General features: G+C 32.8%; 1 protein-coding gene across 1 annotated transcript in view; it reads left to right on the top strand.

The window, feature by feature from the left end:
• Positions 1 to 12,559, top strand: part of LOC148304504 (solute carrier family 22 member 21-like) — a 28,580-nt gene continuing 16,021 nt past the window's right edge. Inside the window, exon 1 of the mRNA XM_088268172.1 lies at positions 1 to 344. The gene's annotated coding sequence lies outside the window, so the exon portion shown is untranslated. The remainder of the gene's footprint in view (positions 345 to 12,559) is intronic.

The raw sequence follows: 12,559 nt of genomic DNA, 5'->3' as shown, positions 1-12,559 counted from the left end.
AGTTCATTACAACTGCTCCGAGGTTAGGCACGGACGCACCGTTTGCGGTAGGCTCGGTTTGAGGTTATGGCCGTATAAAATACACATTTCAAAAAGAATTCGGCGAAGAGCGCCGCGTTCTTTGCGAACGTGTGCGCAATAATTAGGTTATGTCGTGTTTTCGGAGAATGTTAGCTTATTGATCCGCTCAAACAGATTAGCGTTTTGCGTGAATTGACTCATCGCGAATTTGGCTTTTCGTTACTCCAAAAAAACACGCATCTGTCATCTGTCGACTGTCACTTGTTTCGTGATTTTGCGCGGGAAACAACGTTTTCGTCGGTGGATTTTCCCAAATCTACGAGGTATGGTAAACATATTTTTTTCATTGACTCAATTCGTCAAAAAAATATATACAGTTTACTTTTAAGTAGTAGATACCTCTTTGCTACATTATTTTCATAACAGCATACATTAAACACCATGCACACACACACATATATACATACACACAGATATATATGTATATATATATAAAAAAAAAAAAAATATATATATATATATATATATATATATATATATATATATATATATATATATATATATATATATATATATATATATATATATATATATATATATATATATATATATATATATATATATATATATATATATATATATATATATATATATATATATATATATATATATATATATATATATATATATATATATATATATATATATATATATATATATATATATATATATATATATATATATATATATATATATATATATATATATATATATATATACATATATATATGTTTGTGTGTGTGTGTGTGTGTGTGTGTGTCTAAAGTGATCACTCAAACCAGCCGGGTCAGGTATTACAGATCGTAAGTCCTGTAACTGGCTAGACATCCATACTCTTCTTTATCTTATAGATACATATATAGTTTTCTGTATTTTAAATTTCACTGATTATTTGTAATAATTACATAAAAATAAGAAGTATGGATTGGGATACAAAATATGTTTTTCTTTATTTTACCGCATTTTTGAGCATTTGAGCATTTGAAATTCTATGCCTTCGTGTATAAATAATTGTTTAGTATGTTTAATATTATATCTAAAAACCATTTGATCCTTTAAACCTCATATCATGAACTATGTATATACTCTACTCCCATTTTGATTGTTAATTCTTGGGACCAACAAACTTTCTTTGTGGGTAAATCGTTGTGGTACTAGAAGATTTTTAAATATTTTTTATATATTTATATTTCAACTTGCAATTGCGAAAACAGGTATGCGCAAAAAAGTTTATCCCTAGAAACTTTTCACGTCCCACATTTGAGGAAACCCTGACATATCCAATTAAATTGTTGTGTTATCATCGAAATACTGCGCCTGCATATTAGTCACTACTTGTCTCCCTAAATAATTTATCAACCAGCTTACAATTAAAATTAAACATTCCAATATGTCGCTCACTCCTTTCAAGAACGTCATAAATCAAAAAACTTGATTTTTCAGGAGAACGTTTTTAAAGTTTAAAAAGAAATCACAATGTAATAAAAATAAACATCAAGCCACTTATTGAACTTTTTACTGTGCAACGGATCTTTTTAGGTAAAACCTGAAGGTTTTTTCTCCATTTGAAAAATATTAGGTATATTTAAAAAAATTATTAAACAATACCATTTCATCAAAATGCAAAAACAACATTTTATGCCCTGTAGTGGGTAAATATTAAGTTAAAAATATGCCGCTTTTGCTGGTATATAGTACATTTTGTGGGCATTCCGAAAACATGCACAACTCAAAATTCACGATTTTTGATTTATGACGTTCTTGAAAGGAGTGAGCGATGTATATCAGGCACACAAAGCACAACACACCAATTGAAATGAGTTACCCACAAATTGGAAAAGGTCAGTTTACAACAAGACCCATTGAGTTGTCGGTATGGCAATATTGTCTTAGCCTACATACATACTTAGTAAGAAGGGTATTAGTACCACTCTTCGACACTGACTCAATTATTGACTTCTTCAATGGATCAATTTCATGATGTGTTATGAGGTGGCAGTGCACAACGGAGTCCGGGTTCCAACTCTAATGTATGGAAGTGAAACATGGAGTTGGCAAAAGAAGGATGAAAGTAGACTGAATGCAGTCGAAATGCTATCTCGCAGAAGAATGTGCGACAAAACGATGTATGATAGATGTTCGAATAGTGAAATAAGGAAGGAATGCCAAGCTGAGATAAGCATTATCGATAAAATTAAGAAAGGTGTGTTGAGATGGTTTGGACATGTAGAACGAATGAGTGAGGAAAGAACGGTAAAACAAATTTATAAGGCGAATGTAATTGGAAAAAGGAACAGAGGAAGACCGAGAAAAACATGGCACGATCAGGTATGCCAAATACTTGAAAGTGGTCAGGTTAGGAGTCGTAACAATCGGCGGGTATGTATGAGGAGATGCATGAACGTGGAAGAGGCGAAGAATGTTTGCAAAGACAGAGTGGTGTGGCGCTCTATTCTCTCTGCCTACCCCTGCGGGGAAGCGGCGTGATGGTTAGTTAGTTAAATTAATATGAAAAATCACAAGACTATCGGTGACATTCTTATTGAAATCTGTAGAGAAGTTTGGGAGATGTTAAGGTTGAAACGTTAGATATTTGAATAAAACGAAATACGGACACCGCTATTGCATATATGGAATACAAAAATTATGTAATATGGATGTTCAATAATGGGAAAAATTATGACCAATTGAAAATAAATCTCTATTATATTCACCGGACCCGCGACGCCAGTTTCTCAGTCGAGCGTCTACCCAACTACGCCACAGCGCCGAATGAAACGAAACGAACACCTACTCGACCTTCGTTTGCTTTGAAATAATGTTAGTTACAACATTTTTAGTGTGTCCAAATACTTGTTCACAAAATCTGGATTATCTCCAATTACAGGAGTCACTTTCATATTATTTTTTGACAAAAAATAATTAGAAAATGACTCCTCTAATTAGAGATAATCCAGATTATGTGAACAAGTATTTGGACACACTCAAAATGTGGTAAATAAATATCTGGTCAAATCATAAGCTTAAATAATAAAAATGAAAATGCTATTTCCTAGCGTTTCTCACGTGTGTGATTATAATCCAGGATTCGGACTTACATACTAATAAAAAAGTTTCTGCTCAATAAAAAGCTTCTTTTCATCTCACCAATAGATGTCTCTAGTGAAGTTCTAGTGATTCAATAATAATGTTTCAAAATTGGATCATATATATAGAACTTTCAAGAATTTGAGTAGTGTGGTTGTCAATAATGGGTAGAATTGGAGAATGTTACACGTGTGTAAAGTGATCACTTAAACCAGCCTATGACGGTCGTCAGCCCCGTAAATGCCCAGACTTCCATATTCTTCTTCATCTTTGATGAGATGTCAAAAAATAATAAAAATGTTAGTTAATAAATTTGATTTTTGAATGAATATCGAGGCAATTTTTTTTTTTCAAAAAATGTGAGGAATTCATATAAGTACGAGTACATACATGTATGTCTCTCTGAAAGGTTATTATTACACATAGAGTTTCCATTGTGCACTCCTAATTCACTTCATACATAATAGATATAAAAATCACAAAAGAGAGGTCAGATAGATCTGTTGACAATATTTAATTTGTATGTTTCCGGTCTTTTTCCATATATATATTACAAATCGCTCACTCCTTTCAACAACGTCATATTTCAAAAAACTTGATTTTTTAGGAGATCGTTTTAAAACTCAAAAATATAATACAATGCATTCAAAATAAATATCCAGCCACTTATTGAACTTTTTACTGTGCAACAGATCTTTTTAGGTAAAACCTGAATGTTTTTTCTCCATTTGAAAAATATTTAGTATATTTAAAAAAAAATAATTAAACAATACCTTTTCTAATGCAAAAACAACACTTTCTGCCCAGTAGCGGGTAAATATTAAGATAAAAATATGCCGCTTTTGCTGGGATATAGTACATTTTCTGGGCATTCCGATAACATGTACAACTGAAAATTGAATATTTTTGATATATGACGTTGTTGAAAGGAGTGAGCGATATTATCAATAATATACACCACCTAACTAAAGGGTCCGCCAAATAACTTTTTTTTTTTAAAACAGGGCGCAAAACATCGAGTGTAGCTTCGGCTGTGTGGCACGTAGCGCCGTCCTGTTGAAACCAAATGTTGCCAATATCCTCCTCTTCAATTTTTGTGAACAAAAATCCGTTCAACATGGCCCGATAACGATCGCCATTGACTGTAACGGCCACTCCTTGCTCATTTTCAAAGAAAAATGGCCCAATTATGCCTCTGGACCAAAATCCGCACCAAACAGTGACTCGTTTTGGGTGTACCGGCTTTTCAATGTATGCGTGCGGGTTTTCTGTGCCCCAAATACGACAATTTTGCTTGTTTACATACCCGCCAAGATCAAAATGAGCTTCATCCGAAAAGATGATTTTTTTGGCAAAATCGGCATCTTCTGTAAGTCGATCGCAGGCCCACTCAGCGAAGCGAAAACGCATTGGATGGTCAGTTGGCTTCAACTCCTGAACCAATTGGACTTTGTATGGCGTCATACCAAGGTCTTTATGCAAAATTCGTCTCAATGATGTCTCCGAAATGTTCAATTGTTGAGAACGACGGTGAATTGATGTTGATGGCGCTTCACGCACACTTTCTGCCACAACATCGATATTCTCGGGTGTACGCACTGTTTTTGGCTTTTCACGCTTTGGTTTATCGATGAGGATGCCAGTTTCTTTCACTTTTTTCACAAGATAACGAACATACGGAGCTGACGGTGCTTCTCTTCTTCCAAAAACCGTACGCAATTTTCGCACACATTCTGCAACATTACCATGATTTTCAAAGTAATGTCGCAATATTTCCCAGCGTTGTTCAAGCGTATACACAACCATATTCGCTCAGCGGAAGGATAAAACTAATTATCTGTCAAATCAGACATGAGCTAAGTGTTACCATTCACGAAATAAGCACTAGTTGAAAAAAAAAACTTTAGATGGCGGACCCTATATAATATGTTTTTCTCTATTATGGTATACCTAATTCGTTTGTTATGCTAGGATTTCATTACATTTTATTGATTTGACTTCCTAAATTTTGACAAAGGTACAAACTTTGCGATCCATATTACGAAATAACATCACATGATTGCATGATAATTCGGAATTTTGAGACGACAAGTACACATTTTATCAGCTAAGGCAAATTAGGAGCATTTAAAATAATGATTTGATGCTACCCGTAAATTGATCAATGTATGTATTTGTAGTATCAAGAGCCGATTATTTTGTCAGTATACTCGTATAAACGGGTCTACCAAAGAATTAAATGACTCGACTGCAAATCAGAAATATTTGAAAAATTGTGGTCATGGTAGTTCAAAATAACTTTAGGGGTGTCAATTTTATATGTTATTTTAAAAGTAAAAAAAAAATCTCGATTAGTCGATAAGCAGGTCTACCTGCTGATGCCCGCTTATCGTTGAATTTAGGGACACCCTGTATATATGTATATATATATATATATATATATATATATATATATATATATATATATATATATATATATATATATATATATATATATATATATATATATATATATATATATATATATATATATATATATATATATATATATATATATATATATATATATATATATATTTATATTTATTTGAATGTTGGAATGCGCTTCCTCAGACGAATGTGTGGAAAATCATTGTATGACAGAATTAAAAACGAAGTTATAAGAAAGGAATGTAAGGTTGAACAAGGGATAATTGAAAAGATTAGGAAGAGTTATTTAAGGTGGTATGGACATGTGAAGCGAATGGATAACGAGTGAATGACTAAGAAAATATATGCGGCGAGAACTGAATGAGGACGGTCGAAAAAGACTTGGTACGATTAGATCAATTAGAACCTAAAATTTGGTGGTGTCAAATCTGCGTAATCGGAGGGCATGTATGAATATATGTATGGATATGAAGGAAGCGAAGAGTGTATGTAAGTCAGGACACACGTTTTTCTTTTTTTTTGAGACGGGATAGGTATTGGCAGTCGTAGTAGTCGTAGTCGTAGTAGATACACATCGTTGTTCTAATATCATAAAAAAGGATAAATTAAGTATTAAAAGTTCATCTATGTATGGCCGAGTAAATAATATCACGGTTAACCCAAATAATATCTCTTAGCGAGGCCATTACACCTACTGGACTGATAACTTGATAAGATACTTTATCTCTAGTGTAGTTACTGTTATATTGAAGGTCACTGTTTCTTCTAAAAAAATCTAGCAAACGCTGAATTTTCAATACCCGGATTTAGCAAGTTCTTTCCAGATTTTTTAACTGCTTGAATAAAATCCATTCGATCAATGAAATGATCGTTTATGGAATTTGAAATTGCCTTGGCGACTTATTTTAATTTGTTAAAAAATAGTGCTATCTCTATTTTAAGTTTTTGTTCATATGTCAAACCAAGGCTTTTTCGCTTCATGAATATCTCTTTTTGTTGTTTCGGATATCGTAGTCGTACAGGAGAAAGTGACCAACTAACGTAAAATGTTCAAGAGGGCCATTCAAGTCACTTGGGAAGAAAATAAAACTCAATGCAGTTAGTCATTTGTAACTCGATATATTTCGATATATTTTACTTCCAAGTTTAAAATTCTTTGGATTTTTTCAGGGCAACATTAAGCTAGAACGATATGAAATAGCCAATGATCACGGTTTGTAAATAAAATGCACTTGGTCACTTCCTCCTGTATGACTACGAAATGTTTCACTTTAAACATTACTGTCCAAATACTTGTTCACAAAATCTGGATTATCTCCAATTACAGGATTTATTTTCATATTATTTTTTGACATCTCATCAAAGATGAAGAAGAATATAGAAGTCTGGGCATTTACGGGGCTGACGACCGTCATAGGCTGGTTTAAGTGATCACTTTACACACGTGTAACGTTCGCCAATTCTACCCATTATTGACAACCACACTATTCAAATTCTTGGAAGTTCTATATATATGAACCAATTTCGAAATGTTGTTCTTGAATCACTATAACTTTACTAGAGACGTCTATTGGTGAGATGAAAAGAAGCTTGTGAATGAATGAGATGTCAAAAAATAATATAATTAATTTGAGTAGTTAATTTAATTTACGTATATAGTACTATAGGATTAATGTACTTACTTCAATATCAGTTTCAGTAATTCGTAATTCAGACTCCCGAAGACGTCTTCTCACGGTTCGTGTTGAAATTTTTATGTTGTATTCACTTTCCAGTTCAACACATAGGTTTGAAGACGTACTTAGACGATTTTTTAATGATTTACTAACTAAAATTTGGTCTTCGCGAGTTGAGGTAATCCTCTTTCTGCCAGTTTTTGGACGGTTTTCATATGAACTAGATTGAAGAAATCTTTTAATTGTTGTTTGGACTGCACACCGGGAGCAGTTAATTTTTTTGGCTATTTCAACCTGGGTCAACCCTTCTGAACTCAATGAAATTATTTGAGACCGCTCAGTTTCACTCAAATCACGCATTCTTGGCATTTTGATATAAAATAACGAAGGCTTGAATTAAAAGTATAAAAACATCGCACCTATTCACTGACTATAATAACTGTATAGCAACGTTGCAAATATTTAACTGACTTGTGAAATGAGTAAGATAAGGGTTTTTAAATAAATCACGCCCCTAATAGTAGGGATAGCAGGTAGTAAATACCAAGTAAAATCCATTATAAAACAATACAATCCGAAAAGATAGCAAGAATTCCAAGAATTGCGGTATTTAAAGACAAAAACTAATTATGTAGGGAATGCCTAAAACATATGGCCATAGCATATCGACTGTCCAAACTCAAAACAAAGTAGGGACATTTTTTTGTAGCATTTGTTTTTGCATTTTTGGACTAAGTAGATTCTACTTAGTCCAAAAATGCAAAAAATGTCCCTTACTGTGTTTTGAGTTTGGACAGCCGGTGTATACCGGTATAAATTCTATTAATTCTGAAACGGACGTAAAGTCCATGTTTATTATATGGTGTACCATATCATCCAACGTCCATATCATAAAGTCCATGTTTATTATATGGTGTCCATGTCTCCTTTACTTTATAAAAGATTATGTATGTATATACTCCTAATTTTCCAGTTCTTGAGTGTTTTACTATAATTTTTATTTGTTCATATAATACTTTTTTAAATCATTGTCTTTTGGCGTTGTTGGGACTTTAATTGGAATTATTTTCACATTAGCTGTGTATCCTTTAAGAACGTAATTTGGAATTATTCAATTTTGTGTTGCATTGTTCTTTTTTCCGCAGTTTTATTTTGGCATTTTTTTTACATTATACGCCACTGTGATTATTTTAATGCCTACAAAATGAGTTTATTAGTTTGCCACTATCCATTTTAAATTGGCCATTTCCTCTACACCTGGATTTCAATTATACTTACTTGTTTATTATCCCTCAATTTCAACAGCTATATTAAGTAGTGGTTTTTCCACTTTAGTGCATGCCACGTTCAAAGTGTCTATGCAGATCATCTTCGGAGAGGTTCTTAGCACTCTGAGACAACTAAAGGTATTTTTACAAAGTAAATTGACTTGTTTTGACTTTTGAAATGCTATTTTAGTATGTATATTATAAAAATAAAGGTCTAAATATATTACACAGATGCAATAGAGGACTATAATTAGATTACTTAGAAATATTACAAATTAAACAGGCAATTAATAATAATTTACAACTAATAAATACACAAGTAAATGATTTTCTAAGAGTCCGTTATTTAATATGTTTCCAATCACTAAATATCCATGATCCCTTTTGACTGTGACTGCCAATCAACACAAAAAATAAAGCCACTTGAGATCTACATAAGCTCCTTAGCCAAACCATCAAAATATTTTGAATTTTGTTAAATAGATAGTTTTTTAGTATTAATCAGTCTTGATAAAGAAGCGGTTAGCTTCGAAACCGGTAGACATTATAATTAAGTTATGATAAAATATTTATTGTGATTTTAAAACAAAGTTACATTTTAATTATCAAATAACACTATTATATCTTAAAATCTGTTCACTAATTTATTGATAAAGGTTTGTTCACCTAAACTTGAGATATTTGTCATAAGCAAAATTTAATATACTTATATGATATTATTTCCAATATTTTATACTCAAATCAATTAATTTTCTTATCTTTCTCATTGAATTACTAGAGGAAAAAACTGTATGCGCCACACACACATTCAGTAAATTCACGACATAACGGTTCAAACATATTGTTTTCTTTTTGACATCTCAAAATAGATTAAGAAGAATATGGAAGTCTGGATATTTACAGGGATTACGACCTGTCATTGGCTTGTTTAATTCGAATTACAAAAAAATGAGTTTTGTGGTTGTCAATCATGGGTAGAATAATGAATGTTACACTTGTATAAAATTATCTCTTAAACCAGCCTATAACAGGCCCAGTAAAATACCCAGACGTTTATATTATTCTTCATCTATATTGAATGTATTGCTTAGCACAATTTTATTTTTATTTATTTTCAAGTAAAAAATAATATTATTTATCAAATAGTTATCTATTTCTTTATCGGTGTTTCTTTTAAATGTTAACTTAATTTACCTAACGTCCAAATGACTTTGAAATCTAGCTACGGCTAATGCAACACCGCTTATCATGGTCCTACTAAGGCTTCAACTTTAAAGCCTTTACCTACTAGTGAGTGTATTTACTCTTTATGTTTTAACTTAATATGATTTCATGTAATGAGTGAAAATTCTAAGCAAAACACTTAATAATGTTGACTTATATAAAAAAAAACCTTATTTTTTACTTTAAACGGGACTAACCTTGTTAGTCAGGCAGTGCAATAAAAATATTATATATATATATATATATATATATATATATATATATATATATATATATATATATATATATATATATATATATATATATATATATATATATATATATATATATATATATAAATTAAAAATTTACACATCTATAAAGTGATCACTTATACCAACCTTTAACAGGTCGTAAGCCCATAAACCTAGACTTCCATATTCTTCTTCGTCTATGTTGAGATGTCAAAATGTAAAAATAACTCCCAAGTGGAGAGACCCAGATTTGTGAACAAGGATTTGGACACACCATTTGAAAATATTTTTCTCTTTTCTGGCTATTTTCTTCTCCTTCTTCTTCTGATTGGCCTTGTGGCCTGTTTTTAAGAGGGATTAGCCTCCTGCGATGTCGATTCCCAGCTGTCAATCCACCTCTTTGGTGGTCTGCCCGGGAGTCGTCTACCTTGGGTTTGGCCGTGCAGGGCAATGTGGATGAGTCTGTTTGGTTCCATTCTCCTCACATGCGCATACCATTGTCTCCTTCGTTGCCTTCCCCACCTAACGACATCTTCGATCTCGCATATTTCCCTTATCCTGTTGTTCCTTATTCTATCTCGTAGACTATTGCCACATATGCTTCTTAGAGTCTTCATTTCTTTATTTCATAAATATTTTACAGATTATTATTACACATTGTATTTTAATAAAATTTTACAAATATAAATACATACTGCATACCGATGCCCCTTCAAGCGCCGAAGAGTTAATGACGTTAAAATACATTGGTTAAAATAAATATTGAAAGATATTACAATAAAATATTTAAATTAAACTTTCATTCATTATTTATAATTCTATTGTAAGGCTAATAATATTTACATTCCTAACTGACTAACTAACTTACCATAACGCCGCTTCCCGCAGTTGTAGGCAGAAAGAATAGAATGCCATACTGATTTGTCTTTGCACACAATCTTCGCCTTTTCCTTATGAGGAAGACCGAGAAAAACTTGGCACAATCAGGTATATCAAATATTTAAAAGCGGTCAGGTTATGAGTCGAAATAATCGGCGGGTATGTACGAGGAGATGCATGAACGTGGAAGACGCTAAGAATGTTCGCAAAGACAGAGTGGTGTGGCGTTCTATTCTCTCTGCCTATCCCTGCGGGGAAGCGGCGTGATGGTTAGTTAGTAGTTCTTCTAACCCTTATCCGCACCCAATGGTGCATAGGGCACTGCATCATATAAATACAGTGTTATCTTGATCGTTAACATATGAAGGAAAGGTGATCAGCCCTCCACTTCAAGTACCAGTCGAGGGTTATATTGAATGAATATTAGAGTGAAAAATTTCTTATATTTATTTGACTCCCCCCCCTGGAAATCAAACCCGGGACCTCCAGAACGGTAGCCGAGCGTGCTGACCATTACACTACGGAGGCGGCCATAAAGTAGTTAGTAGTCAGTTAGTTAAAAAAGTAACGCGTTTGGAATCGACTCCCTACGTCAGCGGTCGGAGAACCGGGGTAAATAATTACCCCAAATGGGGTAAAAATCAATTTTTTTGGGGTAGTAAGGATTTTTTTCTAGTTTGCTATTACATAAACATGTTAGTATTTTTATAAACTTAAGCAATTCAGGTGTGCGCTACAGAAATCGATTGAACGCCGAAGACTGTATTAAAATTGCCCTTACATAAAAAAGTACCTATTTCAAGTAATTGTATTAAACATGAAGCATCATATATATTGTACATTTCTCCAAAAACTGAAAAGGAATCTGAAAACCTAAATGTTTGTTTCATCCCATTTGAGAATTTTATTTTGTTTGTCTATAATATATATCTATAATATATATTTTGTCCGCCTCCGTAGTGTAATGGTCAGCACGCTCGGCTACCGTTCTGGAGGTCCCGGGTTCGATTCCCAAGGGGGGTAAAATAAATATATGTGATTTTTTTCACTGTCATATTTATTCAATATTACCCTGGACTAGTACCTGAAGCGGAGGGCTGATCACCTTTCCTTCATGTGTAAACGATCAAGATAACACTGCGTTTATATGACGCAGTGCCCTATGCACCATTGGGGTGCGGATAAGGGTTTTATTATTATTATTATTATTATATATATATATATTATATTATATACTTACTTTTTTCATGTATTTTTTTTTTATTTTCCATGTAAATTAATTCAATATTTTTTTTTTATTTTTTTTTACTAAACACTTGAGTATAGTTTCAATTTTTACCAGAAGATGAAAATTTTCGAAACTAGTCGAATATATAAATAAAGCTCAGTTAGTGGGAAAAGAAGCAGAGGAAGACCGAGAAAAATATGGCACGATCAGGTATGCCAAATACTTGAAAGTGGTCAGGTTAGGAGTCGTAACAGTCGGCGGGTATGTATGAGGAGATGCATGAACGTGGAAGAGGCGAAGAATGTTTGCAAGGACAGAGTGGTGTGGCGCTCTATTTTCTCTGCCTACCCCTGCGGGGAAGCGGCGTGATGGTTATTTAGTTAGTTAGTTAAGTTCCCCGACCGCTGCCCTAGGTACATGTTAGATACGCCTCTATGCCTTGATATTATGTGA

The sequence above is a fragment of the Brachycentrus maculatus genome, unplaced genomic scaffold (assembly GCF_059751285.1).
Source record: "Brachycentrus maculatus isolate JH-2025_06_01 unplaced genomic scaffold, ASM5975128v1 h1tg000315l, whole genome shotgun sequence".
NCBI classification, from domain to species: domain Eukaryota; kingdom Metazoa; phylum Arthropoda; class Insecta; order Trichoptera; family Brachycentridae; genus Brachycentrus; species Brachycentrus maculatus.
This window is presented reverse-complemented; position numbering and strand designations above follow the sequence as displayed.